General features: G+C 36.1%; 1 protein-coding gene across 2 annotated transcripts in view; it reads left to right on the top strand.

The window, feature by feature from the left end:
* The window catches only part of GRM5 (glutamate receptor, metabotropic 5), a 655,562-nt gene that overhangs the window by 438,419 nt on the left and 197,950 nt on the right, over positions 1-19,193 (top strand). The gene's annotated exons all lie outside the window — the stretch shown is intronic.

Genomic DNA, 19,193 nt, shown 5'->3' on the forward strand with positions numbered 1-19,193 from the left:
TCTCTCCCCCTCTCTCTCTCTCCCTCTCTCTCTCTCCCTCCCTCTCTCTCTCCCTCTCTCTCCCTCTCTCTCTCTCCTCAGTGACAAATTTTCTTAATGCAACTTGTCTTTTGATTTCCTGAATGTTGGTGCCACGATTGTTGATTATGGAACTGATGATATTCATGGAGACATCAGATAATAGGAAATACAGAAATGGATCCAAAGCTGCATTTTATAAACTGTGTTAATCCACTTTTCATTTCTAGTTTAAGTAGATGTTTGGTGTCATTGAGTCGACTGAGTCCTAGTGATCCTATTAACAACAGTTCTAAACATTACTACCCCTATCCTACACTGTCTTTACAATCTCTGTCAGGAGGTAAGAGATCTTTTGCTAAACCATTACCTCTCCCAAGACAACGAAGACTGGTTCCTCCTGAATGTCCAAAGTAAGTGATATGAAGCCTCACCAACTTTGCCTCTAAGAAGCATTCTGGTTACACTTCCTCCAGGATAGATCTGTTTGTTCTTTTGGCAGTCCATTGTATACTCAATACTCTTTACCAACACCACAGTTCAAATGCATCAAGTCTTCATTCTTCACGTTCCAACTTGTTGGTGGTGTTAGGTGCCGTTGAGTCAAATATGACCCATAAACGACCTAATGAACAGTAGATTTTTAGCCTCTTTTACCCTGTGCCATCATTGCAAGCTCTGACAACATGAGCACATTGTTTCAGTCACTATGTTAATCCATCTGCTTGAGGGTCTTCTTTTTCTCCTTTTCAAGAATGATGTCCCTCTCCAAGGAATAGCTTCTCCTGACAATGTAGCCAACATCCATGAGATGCAGCTTTATTACCTTTGCCCCCAAGGAGTTCTCCAGCTGCACCTTCTCCAAGACATATTGTTTGGTTTTTTTAGCAGTCAGCAAGATATTCAGTGCTTTTCTCCAAAAGCAGAGTTTAAAAGCATTAACTCTTCTTCTGTTATCCTTACATATTGTCCAGTTCTCAGATGTATAGCAAGTGAGTGACAAGACCATGGCTTGAATCAGGTGCACCTTAGTACTCACCTGATATTATTGCTTTCCAATAAAATGAAAGGGGGGTCCCTGCCTGAAGACTTTTCCAGTGCAATCCATTTACTCATCTCCTGACTGCTGGTACTAAGGATGTTGATTTTGGATTCCAGTAAGATGAAGTTGTTGGCAGTTTCAGTCTTTACTGTGTCTATCATGATGCTGCCTATATATATGGTAAGAATTTTCGTTTTCTTAACATTGAGATGCAATCTACATTGAAGACTGTATTTTTTTTATTTTTTTTCCATGTTCTACAACAAGTACTTCGTGTCCCCATCAGATTCTTTTTAGAATTCTGGCAAAGTCTTTAACAGCAGGTATCCCTATTGCAATAGATTTTTTGGGGGAGGGGTAATGTTTTGAGATGCTACATTGAGGAAATCTGTCAAGTTTAAGTAAACTTTGGTTTAAATCTCATGTTTAAGATTATGAAACAAGAAAGAGCAGACAATTCATGGAGAAAGTGAAACAATATCATCTAGAATAAATATTTACTAGAAAAAGTATGCTGGGACTAGTTCCACTTAACTAACAGCGAAGAGCCCAATGTACTGAAAGGCAGATTTGTAGTCAGAAACTGGAAGGCTAATCCAAGCAAACATGATTCTTGAGAACATACAAGACAAACATGATAAAGTGCTTATATGGCTCTGAATGTGATGACCGACTCTTTATTTTCTGTTTAAATGGAAATTTTGCTTAATTATTTTACATTTTGTGGTAGATTGAATTTGCATTTCTTCAGAAGGAATAGATTATTCTATGCTAAAGAATCTATTGTTAAATAAAAAAAGTTAATAAAGCTATTTACAAAGATATCCTCAGCTTCTTCACTGTGAATGATCAATATGGTGAAGGAGAAATCTTTGGAGGGATAAGATCTTGAACTAGAAGAGAATGAATGTCTGTCATCCTAAAGCCTAACTCCAGAAAGAATGAACATTCCAACTACTATATATGATTCATCTATTGTTCATCATTTTCTCTAATTCTTAGATTCCTACTAAGTCAATCTACTCTGACCCAGGACAGAATTAGGACAGACCTCCTAATATTGCGTTTCTTTCAATAATAATATATTACTACCTTCCAACCAATGAAAGATAGAGCAGAGATAGGGAATTAGTAGAGTTGCTATACTTTATACAATATTCATTTGCTATCATACTGTTGCTGTAAGTTAGGAATCTTACATGGTACAGCTAATTTCTGTTATGAGGTCTTACAGTCTGAAAATAGGGTTTTGACTGATAAAAGAATGTAGATTCCTCTCAGTGAAGACAGTAGGGAAAATCTACTCCTAAACTCATTCTGGTTCTTGGCTGAATTGATATTTGTTAGATATTGTTTTATTATTTTAGATATTGGGTGTTTTTTATTTTTGTTTTGTTTTGTTTTGATCTAGGTCTGAATCCCCACTGCTTAATGGTAAGAGCTTGTTAAGTTCCTCAGAGCCTACATACATTCTCATAGGACTTCTTTTATCTTCAAAGCAAGCAATAGAAAAATATCTCCTTCATGAAAAATCTCATATTTAAATCTCTTTAGTTATGAAGAATAAGTTTCTTTTCAGGGCTCATCTGTTTAGGTCAGTTTTTTTGGAACTGTAATTAATTTTTTAATATTCCTTCACAGAAAGATCTAGATTGCTATTTCACTGAATAAGGAGCTAAGATGAAAAGTGCTTAGAATGCCGTGCTTCTGACCACAATGTTAATGGTTTGAATACACCACTTGCTGTATAGGAGAAAGATAGGTAATTTCCTTTGGTAAACATGTACAACCTCAGAAACCTTAACTCATGAAGAAACTAAGTAGGTACCATGAATTAATGAAACTCAGTGGCTCTAATAAGGAGAGGGGGAAACAGTAGCTGTTACCAAGTGAAAAATTACTTTATAAAGACAAAAGGGAGTGTTGGTAGGACTAGGGAGATTCTTGAACTTAATTGGTTAGTAAAAATCTAGTGCATATCACCAGAGAAGAAGAGCTGAAAAACAACAGCAGGAAAGGAAAAGAAAGAATAGGACAACCCTTAGGGATCAAAAAGACCATGGTCTGAATCAGGTGCACCTTAGTCCTCAAACTAACATAATTACACCACAGTATTTTGGAGAGGTGCCTAACTGGAGATTTCCCCTGTGTAATATGTCTCCTGATCTCCTGACTGCTTTTACAAAAAAGAAAAAAGAAAGAAAAAAGAACTGTGTGCCTTGCATACACAAGAAGGTGGAAATAATGGGTGTGATCTTAGAAACTTCTGACATTTACCTACATTTGCACTTTGCTACTCTCTAATATTGGCTACTTGTCTCTTAAGAAACATAAAGCAGTGTTTTCTTCTTTGTATATTATTACTTGGAAGAAGCTGTAAAGTGTAGATAGCATTATTGGTTTGGAGTTTAAAAAGATCTGTACATCAGAGATAGTGAAAAAGACTCAGGATAAGGAAAAGTTTGGATCTGTTCATAAGGTCACTATGAGTCATAGTGGACTTGACAGCACCTAACAACAACATATGTGCTGTGAGTTCTCTGAATGGCAATAACGGTTAAGGGCTTGACTACATGCCAGAGTTCCCGGTATGCTGCACCCAGAGACAACTCAGAAGAAAGACCTGTCAAACTACAACTTGAAGTTTATTACCTTTATTACCATGAAAACCAAATGGAGTACAGCTCTACTCTATAGACATGGGGCTTCCATAGCTTGGTATCTACTCCATGACAATATAACCAAGAACAAAATGTTTTCTATGGAATTTGGAGTAGTTTATTTAAGTCTTTGAGCCTCAGATTCTTTAACATTAAATGCTGTAATAATTTCCTCAAGAGCCAGTAGAGAGTCAGGAAAAGAAATATATTGGAATTCACCCAACTGACCTACATAGAAGACAGCAAACTTTAGTCTCTTCCTCCTTTTATTGAATCCTTACTTCCTCCTGAGGAGTTTCCTGAAATCTATATCTACTATATTGTATATAAAAGCCTAAGAATGTGAAAACCAATATAAAAACCTCAGAGATAGATTGATTTTTAGTAAATAACCACATGATTTTTTTAAAAAATATGTACTGTGTCCCTATTTAGAGTTGGTTTATTAGTATTGACTAGCATACATTCTTAAGAACTTTTACTTAAAAGCTCAATATCATTCCTTTATTTTCAATATTATTTAGGGATTCTAAGACCTCCTACTCACCTAGGGAAAAATAAAAAAGGAATGTTATATGAAGACAGTCAAGCAGTCAGTAGACTCCCACTATTAGAAAAATAAATCCCAAAATATCTGTTAAAATGCTATTGGTAAGAGATTTGGCAGGATGATGATTACACGTGGGTAGGACAGCACTTTCCATAATAATTATGTGGGATGTGAACAGATTTTTTTTAAAGTGAAAAGCTAGGATAAGGCCTAATGAATGCACTCATTAACCTTAATTGCATCAGGTAGAGAATGAAGAGGACCATTTTGAAGGGAGGGATCAATTCAACCTCTGTGAGTCACCTTATAAAACATTCAATAATCCTTTCTTAATATAAATAAAATGGTTGTCATGAAAGAATTATGTTTAATTTAAAGTTTGCTGTTTAATGTCTAATTTTCTAATAATTTACATTAAATATTTTTGAGAGCTTACTATGTTCCAGGCATGATGATAGATAAAAGGATACAAAGATAACCAAAACAGCTTAGTGTATTCAAAGAAGACAGCATGTAGTTACCTTAAATACAATGATATTAAATGTATCACAAGTTATTTGCATCACAGCAAGAATCTTATCCCTGTTATTCACCACTTTACTTCCACATTTAGAACTATAATGACCAAATACTTGCTCAGTAAATACAGGTATAAATGTCACAATTCTTTGGAAGCAAAGAAAAGGAATTGTTAAGCCTATGGGAAGCTTGAAAAAGGCTTACCATTACTCATGCTGAAGCTAAATCTGTATTCTTGATGAAGGAACTGGATTTTATCAAATGAGATACATGTGAGAAGGTGTCAGGATGATACTCTGTGCAAAGAGACTAGTAAACTCCAAAGCCGGGAGGTGTGAAAGTGTCACATTTGAAGAACAAAAAGTAATGTACATTTTCTTTAACACACAACATGATCTGTGGGGTTTCAGAAATACTAATATAATCATTGCAAGCAATACTGAATATTTCAATGGGCAAAATTAGCTGTGTATGCATCATCATATCCACATCTACACATACCCTTGTAAGTTTATTTGCAACATAAATTTCCTAATTTAATGATGAAAAGTACCATGGACTGCCAAACAAACACACAATCTGTCTTGGAAGAGTTATAGCCAGTGTGTTTCTCAGACCCTCATATGTTCGGGGGTGGGGGAGTATTATCAGAAGGGAAAAATCCTTAGAAAATGAATATCATACTTGGAAAAGTGAAGACATCAGCAAAAGAGAGGAAGATCTTCAAGGAGATGGAATGACACTGGTTGTAACAACATATTTGTGAGGGTGGTGCAGGAAAGAATAGGGGCTAGCTTCGTTGTGCGTTGGCTACTAAGAGAGAATAAAGATTATAATAAGTAACACTATGGGAAAAGGAGAAAATTAGGTCCCAAATGGATCTTGGATTCACAGTCAACATCCATGGAAGCAGAAGTCAATAAATCAAACGACGTATCACACAAGGAAAATGGGCTGCAAAGGACCTTATGAGGAAGGAGTCGCACTGCTCAAAGGCAAGCAATTGGAATCCACAAGATCTCTGAGGAAGGAGGACAGGCAATCACCTCCCATGTGATTTATGGCCTCAGAAAGGCCACTCTAGGATAGGTTATGAGTTGGATCCAAGTAGATATAAATGAGAAAAAGTGAATATCCCTTTGAGGACTAAGGATTGCCTGGTCCATGCCAGTGTATTGACAATCACCTTGTGGGAAAGGTGGACAATGAGTAATTAAGATTTTAAAAAGAACACCTTCTATTTGTGGTATTAAAGAAAAATACAGAATATACCATAGACTGCTCAAAGAGGGGGAAAGTAATCTGTTTTATAACAAGTGCAATTAGAATGGCACTTAACAATGAGGATGGTCAGAGTTGGTCACGTCATCAAGAAAAGTCTACCTCTGGAGACATTGTGCTTGATAAAGCACAGAATCAGTGAAAAAAAGAAAGATCCTCATAGAGATGGATTGGCACAGTAGCTGTAGCATCATGAATTTTGAGGATGGTACAGGACCAGGCAGTATTTAATTCTGTTGTATATGGACTTTGAGCCAATAGCACCTAACAACAACAAACTCTATGAACATATTCATAAGTGTTACAAACAGTTAAGCTTTCAGACTCTAATAAAAAATAAAAACCTGGCAGTCTGCTACAAAAGTTCATTATCATGAAAATCCTAAGGAGCAGTTCTACCCTGAAGCACATATGGTTGCCGTGGTAGGCAATCAACTGGTTTTTTTGTGGGGTTTTGATTTTCCGTTTTGTTTTGTTTTTTTTTTGTTTACTGTTTTTTTTTTTGTTTGTTTTTTTTTACTTTTTGGTTAATTTTTAAGAATAGTCCTTTGTATGAATGCTTCCTTTTGATGCAGACTTTGAGGTGGGGAATGTGTACTGTTTGCAAATGGTAGGTTGCAGAGTGAGATGCTTCCAAACAAATACAGAAAATAAGACTGTATTGCTACTTAGGAGTTCAAAAGTGAAATTTACATCTATTGTTTTTTATTAGTCTCATGTGTAAATAAAAGTTGAGTTAAAGGTATTGAATGAAACATACAAATTACTAATCAAGGATATCTGGGAAATGTCTCTAGAAGAAAGGACAGTTGAATGACCTGAATGATGGATAAATAAGAGATGATACTGGAAGCCTAACCAGTTGTACTGTTTGTGAAAAACTGAGTCAAAAGGAAATAGAATAATCAGTTTAATGGATAAATGAGGAATAAAAACTCAAAACACTTACAGTAAATAGGAACTATTAAGGCAAGTTATGTCTAATCAATTCTCAGACTCTCAAGGGCATGAATTAGAACCTTTCATCCAATAGAAAAATCTCAGGTGCATAGTAATCAATGGAGAAGACCGTGACTGAGATCAAGTACACCTTAGTCTCTAGACTGGCATCATTGCTCTTTAACACTCTAGAGAAGTCCTTGAGATCAAATCTGAATAAAGATGAGAGAATAATTGCTATCCATGATTTATGGTGATGGATAAAAGTGTTGAACATATTGTGTACTGCCAAGAGAACAAACAGATCTGTCCTAGAGAGGGTGAAACCAGGTTCCACCTGGAGGAAAGTATTTTGGAACTGGGTCTCACATACTTTAGGCATCTTGTTAGGAAAAGCCAGTCACTGAAGGATGACATGCTTGGAAGGGTGTAAGGTCAGCACAGGAGAAGAAAACCCTGACTGGGATGGATTGACAGAGTGACTGTAGCAAAAGAGTCAGGAGAGTCAGAGATGGTGTGGTTGGCTCAGGATAGTGCAAGGTACAGAGCTGTTGTTCATTGGTTTGTTATGAGTCATAAAAGGAAACTGCCAGAAATTCAAGTGTGGATTAGAAGAGGCCAAGGCATGAGAGATATCATAGCTTATGTCAGGTGGATCCTGGCTATAGGCAGAGACTACCAGAAGAATGTCTATCTGTGTTTTATTGATCCTGGAAAGTCAATTGACTACGTGTAGCATAACAATCTATAGGTAACTCTGAGTAGAATAAGAATCCTATTTTGTGCTCACGTGAAATCTATACCTAGACCAAAAAGTTGTCTGAACTTAAAAATGAACACTAGATGGTTAAAAGTCAAGAAGGGTATGTATCAGGCTTGTATCATTTCTCTATATAAATCCATCTGTATCCTGATAAAATGAAGCTGGACTCTATGAAGAAGAATGTGGCATCAGAGTTGGAAGAAGATTTATCTATAATCTGCATTATACAAATGATACAATCATACTTGCTGAAAGTGAAGAAAAATTAAAATACTCAACTGCAGATCAAGGACTACAACCTTCAATATGGACTGCATCTCAACATCAAGAAAACAGGTCCTCACTACTGGGCCAATCAGCATCATTAAAGATTTAGAAAGGATTGAAGTTTTTAATGATTTCATATTGTTTGGATCAGCAGTCAAAACTTTTAGTACCAGAAGTCAGATCATGAAATGCATTGGATTGGGCAAATATGCTTAGAATGATCTCTCCTACATACTGAAGAGCAATGATGTATGTTTGAAGACCAAAATGTGCCAAATTCAGGTCATGGATTTTCATTCACTTGCTATACTCTGAAATCTGGACAATAAATAAAGATGATAAAGAAAAATTGATGTTGATGCCTTTGAGTTGTGGTATTGGAGAAGAGTATTGAATACTCAATGGACTGCCAAAAACAAAACCATCAAAAAGACAAAAGCAAACAAACAAACCCACAACAACAACAAAAGAACACCAACAAACAGGTAAGTCTTGGGAAGAGTGTAGCCAGAGTGATTTTTTTGGAGGCAGAGATGGTGATACCTTGTCTCTCATACTTTGGGCATGTTTCTGTTGGTTGGTGCCATTGAGACAAGCATGACTCATAGAAACTCTATGAATAACAGAACTAAAGCCTGTCCTATCTGGTGCTGCCACCAGAATCACTGACACACTTGAGCCCATTGCAGCAGTCACCATGTCATTCCACCTGGTTAGGAGTCTTTCTTTCTTTTTCCATCCCTTTATTTTGCCAACCATGATGTCCCTCTCCAAGGAATAGCCTCTTATAGCAACATACCCATAATGTGTGACACGAACTTTGTCATCTTTGCCTCTGTGGAGAACTCTAGCTGCACTTTTGTATCTCTTTGCTATTATGACAGTACTCACCTACAACACCAGATTGAATGGTATCAATTCTTCTTCTATCCTTCCTATTCTTTATCTAGCTCTAAGATGACTGGCAAGTGACTAGAAAGACCATAGCTTGAATCAGGCACACCTTAGTCCCCATACTGACATCATTGTTCCTCAATAATTTTGAGAGGTTCCAGCCTGAAGACTTTCTCAATTCAATGCCTCTCCTTATCTCCTGAGTACTGATACCATATATTGATTGTGGCTCAAAAAAATGAAGTTGTTGACAGTTTAAATGTTTTTCCCCTCTGTAATGGCATTGCTTATTGATCTAGTGGTAGGAATAATTGTTTTCTCAGCCTTGAGATGCAATCCATAGTGAAAACTACAGTGTTTAATCTTCTGCAAAACTACTTCAAGTCTTCCTCATTTTCAGCAAGCAGAGTTGTATCATATGCATACTAAAAGTTATTAATTAGTCATCCTCTAAACCTGATGCCACATTCTTAATAGAGTCCAGCTTCTCAAATAAATTGACAGCATAGTGATTGAATAATTATGGAGAAAGAACACAACCCTGACAGACACTTTTCTCAATTTTAAACCATGCTTTGTTATCACAATGACCTCTTGGTCTAGGTATAGATTTTACATGAGCACAATTAAGTTTTCTAAGATTCCCATTCTTCTTAATGTTAGCCATAATTAGTTATAGTTAAAATATCTTTGCCTAGTAATTAAGCACAAATATAAACTTTTCTCTAGTTTTCTTTGCTTTTAGCCAGCATTCATCCAACATCAACAATGATATTCCAGTTCCAAGACCTTCTCTAAATCCAGTTTGAACTTCTGCCAGTTCTCTATATACTTGTCTAGTCATTTTTAAATGATCTACAGCAATATTTTGCTTGCATATGATATTGTTTGATAATCCCCCACATTCTATTGGATTACCTTTCTTAGGAATATGAAAAAATATGAATCTCCTATGGTACTTTTCCTAAAAGACACAAAAGACTTTACACATGAAGTTCTCCTGATAGGATATATAGGAATTAGACTGACTGCATTTGTGGAAGAAATCACTGGAAAAGCTCAATATTAGCAGTCAAACTAGGCCGGGGCAAACTGTAGGTGAGATCATCAATTACTCATATGCAAGTTGAAATTGAGGCTGAAGAAAAAGAAAGTCTATAGGAACCAAGATATGATCTTAAATCAATTCCATCTGAATTTCATAGTCATATGTTTGAATCACTGACTACCAATTATAGAAGACCAGAAGAGTTGTGAGATGATATCAAAGATATAATCCACAAAGAAAGCAAATGGTCATCACAAAAACAGAGGAGAAAGAAAAATTCAAAATGAATGTCAGAAGAGACTCTAAAGATTGCACTGGAATGTCAAGAAGTCAAATCCAAAGGAAAATATGTTGAAGTGAGAGCTGAACAGACAATTTCAAAGAGTAGCTTGGGAGGAAAAATCAAAGCATTATAATAGGATGTGCAGAGAGCTGGAATTGGAGAATAAAAAGGAAAGAATTGACTGTGCAATTGTCAAGCTGAAAGAACTGAAAAATAAATTTAAGCCTCATGTTGTAATGTTGATGTTATGGGCAATATATTGAATGACCCAGAAAGCATCAAAAGATGGAGGGAATGCACATGGCCACTGTACCAGAAAGAATTGATTGACACTGAAAAATTTCAGGAAGTACCATATGAACAAGAGTCAGTGGTAATGAAAAAGGGAGTGGAATCTCCATTGAAGGTATTTACAAAGCTTCAGGAATCAATGGGATACCAATTGACTTGTTTCAATTAACAGATGCTGCCTTAGATGCATTCACCAATCTATGTCAGGAAATTTGGAGGATGGCTTTCTGGCCAACAGATTGGAAGAGGTCAATATTTGTTCCTATTCCCAAGAATGGTGATCCAACTGAATGTGGAAATTATTAAACAATATCACTGATATCACATGCAAGCAAAATTCTGCTGAAGATCATTAAAAAATGGCTGGAACAGTACATAGAAAGGGAATTGCCAGAAGTTCAAGCAGGATTTAGAAGAGGCCTTGGAACCAAGGATATCATTACTTTTGTCAGATGGATACTGCCTGAAAGTAAGGAATACTAGAAGAGTGTCTATTTGTGCTCTACTGACTATGCAAAGGTGTTTGACTATTTGGGTCATGACAAGTTGTCGCTGATACTGAGAAGAATGGGAATCACAGAACATTTGATTGTCCTCCTGAGGAACCTGTACCTGGAGCAGGAGGCTGTTGTGCAAACAGAGCAGGGGAACACTGCATAGTTTGGAATTGGGAAGGAAGTGTGTCAGGGTTGTATTATAGCTCTATACCTGTTCAATAAATATGCTGAGCAAATTATCTGAGAAGTTGGACTCTATGAAGAGGAATGTGGCATCAAGATTGGTGGGACTAAACAATAGCCTGCTTTATGCAGATGACACAATCTTACTTGCTGAAAGTGAGGAGAAATTGAAGAATTTGTCGCAGGAGTTCAAGGAATGCAGACTTCAGTATGGATTGCATCTCAATATCAGGAAAAACAAAGATTCTTATCACTGGACCAATAGGCATTGTCGTGATGGATTGAGAAGAGATTGAAACTGTCAACAGCTTCATCTTGCTTGGATCCATGATTAACACTTGGTACAAGCAGTCAGGAAATAAGGAGACATAACTTGCACTGGGAAAATCTGCAGTTAGGAACCTTTCCAAATTGTTGAGGAGTAGTGATGTCAGTTTTAGGACTAAGGTGCATCTGATTCAGGCCATAGTTTTTCTGATTACTAGCTATGCATCTGAGACCTGTACAATCTATAAGGATGACAGAAAAAGAACTGACATCTTTGAGCTGTGGTAGGAAGAAGAGCTGAACAACCCATGGACGGCCAAGAGAGTGAACAGATATGTCTTGAAGAGAGTGCAGCTGGAATGCTCTTTGGAGGCAAGAATAATGAGACTTTTCCTGGACATGTTGCTAGATGTTGAGAAGAGTGGAGGGTTTGCGAAGAAGAGGAAGACCCTCGGCCAAGTGGGTTGACGTAGTAACTGCTGCTATAGGCTCTTGTGTGTCAAGAAGTGTGAGGATAGAGCAGGACAGAACTGGGTTCAGATATTTTGTTCATATGAATTGTACTCAACTTGACAGAACCTTACAACAACAACATGGTCAGTAGGCCAGGCAGCTGTCCTCTAAATTCCCAGGCAGAGACTGGTAAGCATGTCCAGAGCTGCATCTGTCATTTGAAACATGCCAATTGGTAAATGTCAACTGATTCCTAGGGCCTTAATTTTTTTCCAATGTCTTCATTGCAGCTTGAAAATCTTCCTTCATTACCATTGGCTCTTGATCATATGGCACTTCCTGAACATTTCAGTATCCGCCAATTATTTGTGGTACAATGATTCTGGGTATTCTCTCCATCTTTTTTGGATACTTCCTAGATCATTCAATATTTTGTCCATAGCATTTCTAAGGATCACAACTTGAGACTTCAATTTGTTTCAGTTTGAGAAATGCTGAGTACATTCTTTCATTTTTATTTTTCATTCTCAAGTCTCTGTTATTCCATTGTAAGAGTTTGTTTTATCTTTTTGAGCTCCCATTTGATATATTTTCTCAGCTCTTTTACTTCAGCATTTCTTCCCTCTGTTATGGCTTCTAGACACTCTAGTGTAATATTTAGAGTCTCTCCTGACATCCAGTTTGTTTGTTTTTCTTTCTCCTCTATGTAGTGACCTTATGTAATCTTCATGGATATCTTTTGTCATCCCACTACTCATCTAGCCTTCAATCCAGTGCTTCAAACCTATTCTCAAGATGCTTTTTAAATTCAGGATAGGCACAAGGTATTATTTTGGTTCTTGTAGACTTGTTTAGATTTTCTTCAGCTTCAATTATAATTCGCACTTAAGTAATTGATGGTCTGTTTCACAGTCAGCACTTGGCCTAGCTTTGACTGCTGATTGAGCTTCTCCAATGATTCCTCCACAGATGTAGTCCGTAAGATTCCTGTGCAGACCATGTGGTGAGGTTCCACTGTTTAATTTTTACATAAGGTATTTGTTATTAATAAATCACTGAATGTATAATATTTGATTATTCTATTTCTGTTTTAATTTCTGACACCAAGTCCATACTTTGCAACTACCCTTCCTTCTTCATTGTTTCCAGTCTTTGCATTCCAATTACCAATTATTATCAACACATCTTGATTATATATTTGTTCAATTTCAGATTGTAAAATTTCATAAAAATCTTCAATTTTCTCCTTCTTGGAATTAGCTATTATATTGTATGGTTCATTGATAGTCATATTAACAGGTCTTCCTTGAAGGCATATAGATAATATCCTGTCACACACAACATTGTATTTCAGGATAGTACTTGAAATTGTTATGTGATATATTGCTAGGAAAGGCAATATTCTTCAGAAAGGGACATCATTCTCCAAAGGGTAGAGGTTATTTGAAAGTTATGTAGACCCATTGTGACAGATATGGACACAGTGACTATACTGATGCATTCACATGTGTCAGAGATGGTAAGGATGGAACAGGCTAGGACAGGGTTCAGACCTTTAGTTCATAGGGTTGCTATGAGGCGTATTCAACTCTATGGCACCTAACAACAATAACAAAGGCTAGCACAGAAGAGAGAGTAAAATTGTTTCTTAGTGAATTAGAATGAATAGAAACAAAGCATTTAAAATGCTTCAACAGCATCATTCAACCAATGCTATTTCATTGCTACATATAACTTGTTTCCATAGCAATACTTTGATTCAGCTATGTTGACAGGAAATGAGAACAGGAAGGAAAAATATTTTGTCTGTCTTTTACAACTTGGATTTTGATAAGGGAAGAAGACGATTTAAAAATTATTTAGGGTCTTTTGGTTGAACAGTAGATAAGAGTACTGGGCTGCTAACCAGAACGTTCATGATTAAACCCACCAACTGCTCTATTGGAGAAACATGTGGCATAAAGTTTCATAACCTTGCAAAGGAGACTTCTACTTTGTTATGTAAGGTCACTGTGAGTCATAATTTACCTGATCACAGTTGATTTAGGTTGTTTTGGTTTCGTTTTTTAGCCTCTCCAGCCTAACATCAAATAAATTTTACATTCTTTCCTCCAATACTTTCTAAGAAGGTTATTGCTTTGTTTTTGTTTTTGCCAGCAAATAGCCCTCAGGAGCTTCCACATTCTAGCAAGAAGAGATTTGATATTGTATATATCAGGGCAGTTATTTTATAGTTTTGTGTTTGCTTTATATATAAGTAATTTGATATGATGAATGAGAAAAATAATTCTTAAGTCAAAATTTTATATGGGTATGCATGAATAGTACGTCAGGTCTTGAAAGTTTTATCCTTGTAATTTTTTTCATTTTTTTTAACAACAGCACTTATTGTTCCCTCTATTGAATACACACACACACACACACACACACACACACGTGTGCAATCCTGTGAAGTTGATTACATTTTTTGAGTTAAACAATCCTAACTCTCTTCATATTGTCCCTCCAACATTGGCATAAGCTCATTGCCCCCTAAAGTTCCTATAAAATCTTTTGAGTTGCTGTTATCAATTTGATACCATTACTCACTTACTACCATCAAGTTGGAACCAAGTCATAGCTGACCCTCCAAGGTACAACAGAAGAAGAGAGTCAGGGATAAGGAATAAAAGAATTGTAATGTGTGGGTAACTGCCACCATGAACAACCGCTCTTTTGCCATGAGACCAGAAGAACTCTACAGCTCCTGTTTACCAGTAGTTAGTGTCTGGAGTTCCATGTAAGCTGGATGAATACCCAAAGCATTGCTCTGAGAGAAATTTTAAACCTGTAATGCTTAATATGCAAATAAGAGGTATGAAGAGAGAACACACAGAAACTCAAGAGAAAGTAATGTTAACTTACAAAAATGAATCTGATTATCACTTATCCCCCAAATTCACTTCTTTTTCTGTATTTTTAATGAAGGTATAATATCATTAATCTTTTCTCATCAACATATAAAAATTACATCCTTCACCCCAAGTTCTCACAAATCTAGTCCTAGAGATTCTACCTGAGAATATAGATAGAACTTTTCTTCTTCATTGCCAATTGCGTTCAATCCTCCTTCATCTCTTTTGACTACTGTTATCCCTTTTTAGCAATGGTCAAAAGAGATGAAGAAGGATTGAACTACAAAGTCTCACCATTTGACCAATTGGCAGCATCAGTATAGATGGTGAAGATATTGAGATTGACAGTCTTAGTTTGCTTGGCTCCATAGTCAACACTCTTGGTACCAGCAGCCAGGCAATTAAGAGACAAATTGCATTGGGAAAGTCTGCTGTCCGGGACCTCTCCAGAGTACTGGAAAGCAACAATATCAGACTGGAGACTAAGTTGCACCTTATCCGGGCTACAGTCTTCGCAATTGTGTGCTATGCTTCGGAGAGTTGAACAGTGACTAGGGATGATAGAAAGAGAATTGATGCTTTGAATTGTGGTGCTGGAGAAGAGTGCTGAATATACCATGGACTGCTAGGAGAACAAACAGGTTTAACCTAGAGAGGGTGAAACCAGAATGCTCCTTGGAGTCAAGGATTCTGAAGCTTTGTCTGACATCCTTTGGGCATGTTGCAAGGAGGAACCAGTCCTTGGAGAGGGACATCATGTTTGGGAGAGTGGAGGGACAGCACAGGAGAGGAAGACCCTCAATGAGATGGACTGATTCTGTGATTGGGGTGGTGGAAGTAAGTGTGTTGGAGACTGTGAGGTTGGCACAGGACAGAGCAGGGTTTAGGGCTCTTGTACATCGGGTCACGACGAGTCACAAGTGACTCAGTGGCACATAACAACAATACCTTTTTAAAACTAGATTATCTAAAGCTTGTTTCTAATCACTTAGATCTGTTACTCACATTTTGTCTATTTATCATCTCATCTTACTATTCTCTGCTATAAAAGCTACACTTGATATTCGTTACCTGTACATAAAAGTCCAAAACCTTTGGCATTCCATGAAAGCTCGTTTTCAAATGCTGCTCCCCAGCTTAGCTTCACTATTTTGCTTACTCTCTAATGTTACAGTGCTTAACATTGGCTATTCCTTGGTTCACGAATATCTTCTAGTTAGCCAGAAAGTGATGTTTCAAAATCCTATTATCTCTTCAAGTATATCTTCCTCTAAAGAGTTAATTATTTATTGATTTGTTTTCCCACAGAATTTGGTACATACCTATAACACAGTACTTATGTGTTCATTGTCATTCATGTGTATACCTTTTAATTCCTTCACTAGGTTATGTGCTCCTGGACTGTAGTAGCTCAGATACATTCTATGTTTCAGTTTCAGGATTCTTTTAACACAGAGTAAATGTGGTCCATTGCATTATTTTTCTCTTTAAAATACTAAGTTACTGATACCTATGTATCTATATATCTATATATCTGTATCTGTATCTCTATATCTATCTATCTATCTATCTATCTATATCTATATACCTCTATCTCTATCTCATCTATATCTATCTATCTATCTATACATAGAAACACTTTCTGTCACCCCAAATTAATTTCATCTAAGGTAAGTATAGATGTAATATACTATTAGGGGAATGAAGTTACACAAAGATAGAAAAATAATTTTAGTTGGAAAATTCCAGAATCAATTTGACCTTAAATATTAATCTATTGAAAAGCATTTAAGCTTTCATGAGTTACAAATTATTAAGAGAAATAAGAATTGAAGGTTGAGAGACATAAACTGAAGAAGAGATTATAAGAAAAGTAAATGTTTATACAATTTCCAGAAGAAAATTAAAGTATGTTTTTGTTAAATGAGTATGTTCTTAATATATCTGTGCCAAAGAATTGAAGGAGTATAAAATACTTAAGGAGCTCTGGTACCTTAGTAGCAAGGATTTGCATTGCCAACCCAAAGGCACTCGGTTCTAATCCACAAGCTTTCTGGGACAAACAAAGCTAACTATTTCTTCCTGTGTGATTAATTGCCTCTGAAAACTCACTAAAGGGTCAGCTATGAGTTGGTTTGACTTGATAATGTATAACAACCACAAGAAAATACTTACTATGGAAGAGTACTGAGAATGGGCACAGAAGAAAGCCTCTCCTTTATTTAAGCCAAGTGAAATGAGAAAGTTATTTAAGAGTTATTCTCTTTCATGGTTCCTTTTCCTGCTGGCATTGTCCATAGGGACTTACACTGTAATCCAAGGCTAGGCCTCTGTGGTGGTTTGAATATACTAGTAGCACCTAAGGAAAAAGCTGGACAATGTCTTCCTGAGTGATTGTGTCAGAAACCCCTGGGAAAGTCAGCTATGAGTCAGTTCTGATTTAATAGCAATGAAAGTTCTATTTCTTGGCCAAAAAGAGTTGATGTCAGGCTAAAACAAAATTTAAGTAAATTATGTATCAATGCTATATCAAAGAAGTAGAATAAAATCAATGAAACATATGAAGAGATAGATCAAAGAACATGACAGAGAATGAAATGTGTGTTGAGAATGAGCTGTTTAAAGAGAATTGGAGATAGATAGATAGATAGATAGATAGATAGATAGATAGATAGATAGATAGATAGAAGGTATAGTAGGTATTTGGTAAATGCTAGTTTCTTTTCCTGCTCCCTCACATTTATATAATAAAACACAAGTCACTTAAAGGTGTTTGGGGTTGAGCAACAATTGTGAAAGTCTGCTATGACAATGTAAAATATTAGTAGAAAGATAATCCTCTTTTTCTTTGCATTTCTTCTTTTAAAATTCTTACTCATTTAGAATGTCCTATCATCCTAATGCACATTTTATGAAAATGTAATATTTATACATTTAAGATGTTAAACAATACCTAACTTAGCCTGCAAAGAAGGCTTTTTGTTGGAATTTCAATAACAAGTTTTCTCTAATAAGTTAAATAGAATGATTGGGCTTTGTTGCATGAGATACTGGGATTTTCTGTTCCCACACCATATTCTTATGATTTTTACTTTACCATTTAATGGAAATATTAAGGACAAAAGAGGTTTTAAACTCACTATCTGAACTTGCAAGGCTACTAATATATTTTCCTAAATCTTCAAATGTAGGGAAGAGGTTTATACTGGGGAAAAAAGAGGAAGAACATGTTGAGAGATGAATAAATTAACACTCTCTAGCCCTGGAAATTTTCTTTTATGGAAATTTTACCTGCAAAAAAAGTTTAATCAAGACAAACTTTTTTCCAATCCGCCTAAAATTCAATGAATGAATTGTGAAGGGTAAATTGGACTCATTATAATCTTAAATTTGTTATGTAATATTCATAATCATAGCATTATATAAGAGCTAGCATTAACAAAAGAAGACATTTTAATTCCCACTTCCTGAGAGAATGAGGCTCTGCTTGACAAACAGAGCTTCCTGTCCCATTTGCAGCACACCCATGCATCTCTTTAAGTGCCAATGAGACCTACACTCTCATATCAGTGATATCATAAACCCTCAAAAACAGAGGAAGAAGAAGAGGCAAATAATCCTCCTTCATTGCAACTTGTCAGCTTTAAATAAAATCTTTTGAAGCTGAAAATAAGAAACTTGAGGCAAGATAATATGCAAAGTTACCTCAATTCAACATTGGGACAAATCATACAGATTTAACATTTTTTTCTTGTATGTATGAAATATTTTCCAATTTCACCATTGATGATTTTTAAACATCCATAATGTGTAATTATCTCTTTTTCTTAGTAAAGAGGCACTGGGGTTGGGGGAGACATATTTTGTGTTTTTCTTTTCTCATTTCTTCCTAAGGAAACCTCTGAAATAATCTCCAGGTTCTATCTTAATGAGTAATATGTGACTTTTGAAATGACCCCAAATAATCAAGTTAGAGTAAAACATGCTAAAAAAAAAGTAAACAATTTTCTATTAAACTCATTTAATAGCTTATATAATACATTTCCTAGCGCTAGATCTTATGTGAAATATTCATACATGGTTTTTGCCTACAGAAAATGTTAAGGACTAAAAATGCAATTGAGTTAAGATATAGAAATCCACTTACATTCTTTTAAAGAGGTTTTGATGGAGCAATGGTTATGAAAGGACTGTGGTTCAAACCCAGCCAGTGGTTCTGCAGAAGAAAGACCTTGTCCTCTGCTTCCATAAAGATTCTGTCAGAAAGACCCTATGAGGAAGTTAGCATTTTGCTCACCTCCCTCACTAGAAGCTTATCTCACTCCTGCTTTGGATTCAGTCCTA

The sequence above is a fragment of the Elephantulus edwardii genome, unplaced genomic scaffold (genome assembly GCF_000299155.1).
Source record: "Elephantulus edwardii isolate Elephantulus edwardi_28Jun2011 unplaced genomic scaffold, EleEdw1.0 scaffold00163, whole genome shotgun sequence".
Taxonomy (NCBI): Eukaryota; Metazoa; Chordata; class Mammalia; order Macroscelidea; family Macroscelididae; genus Elephantulus; species Elephantulus edwardii.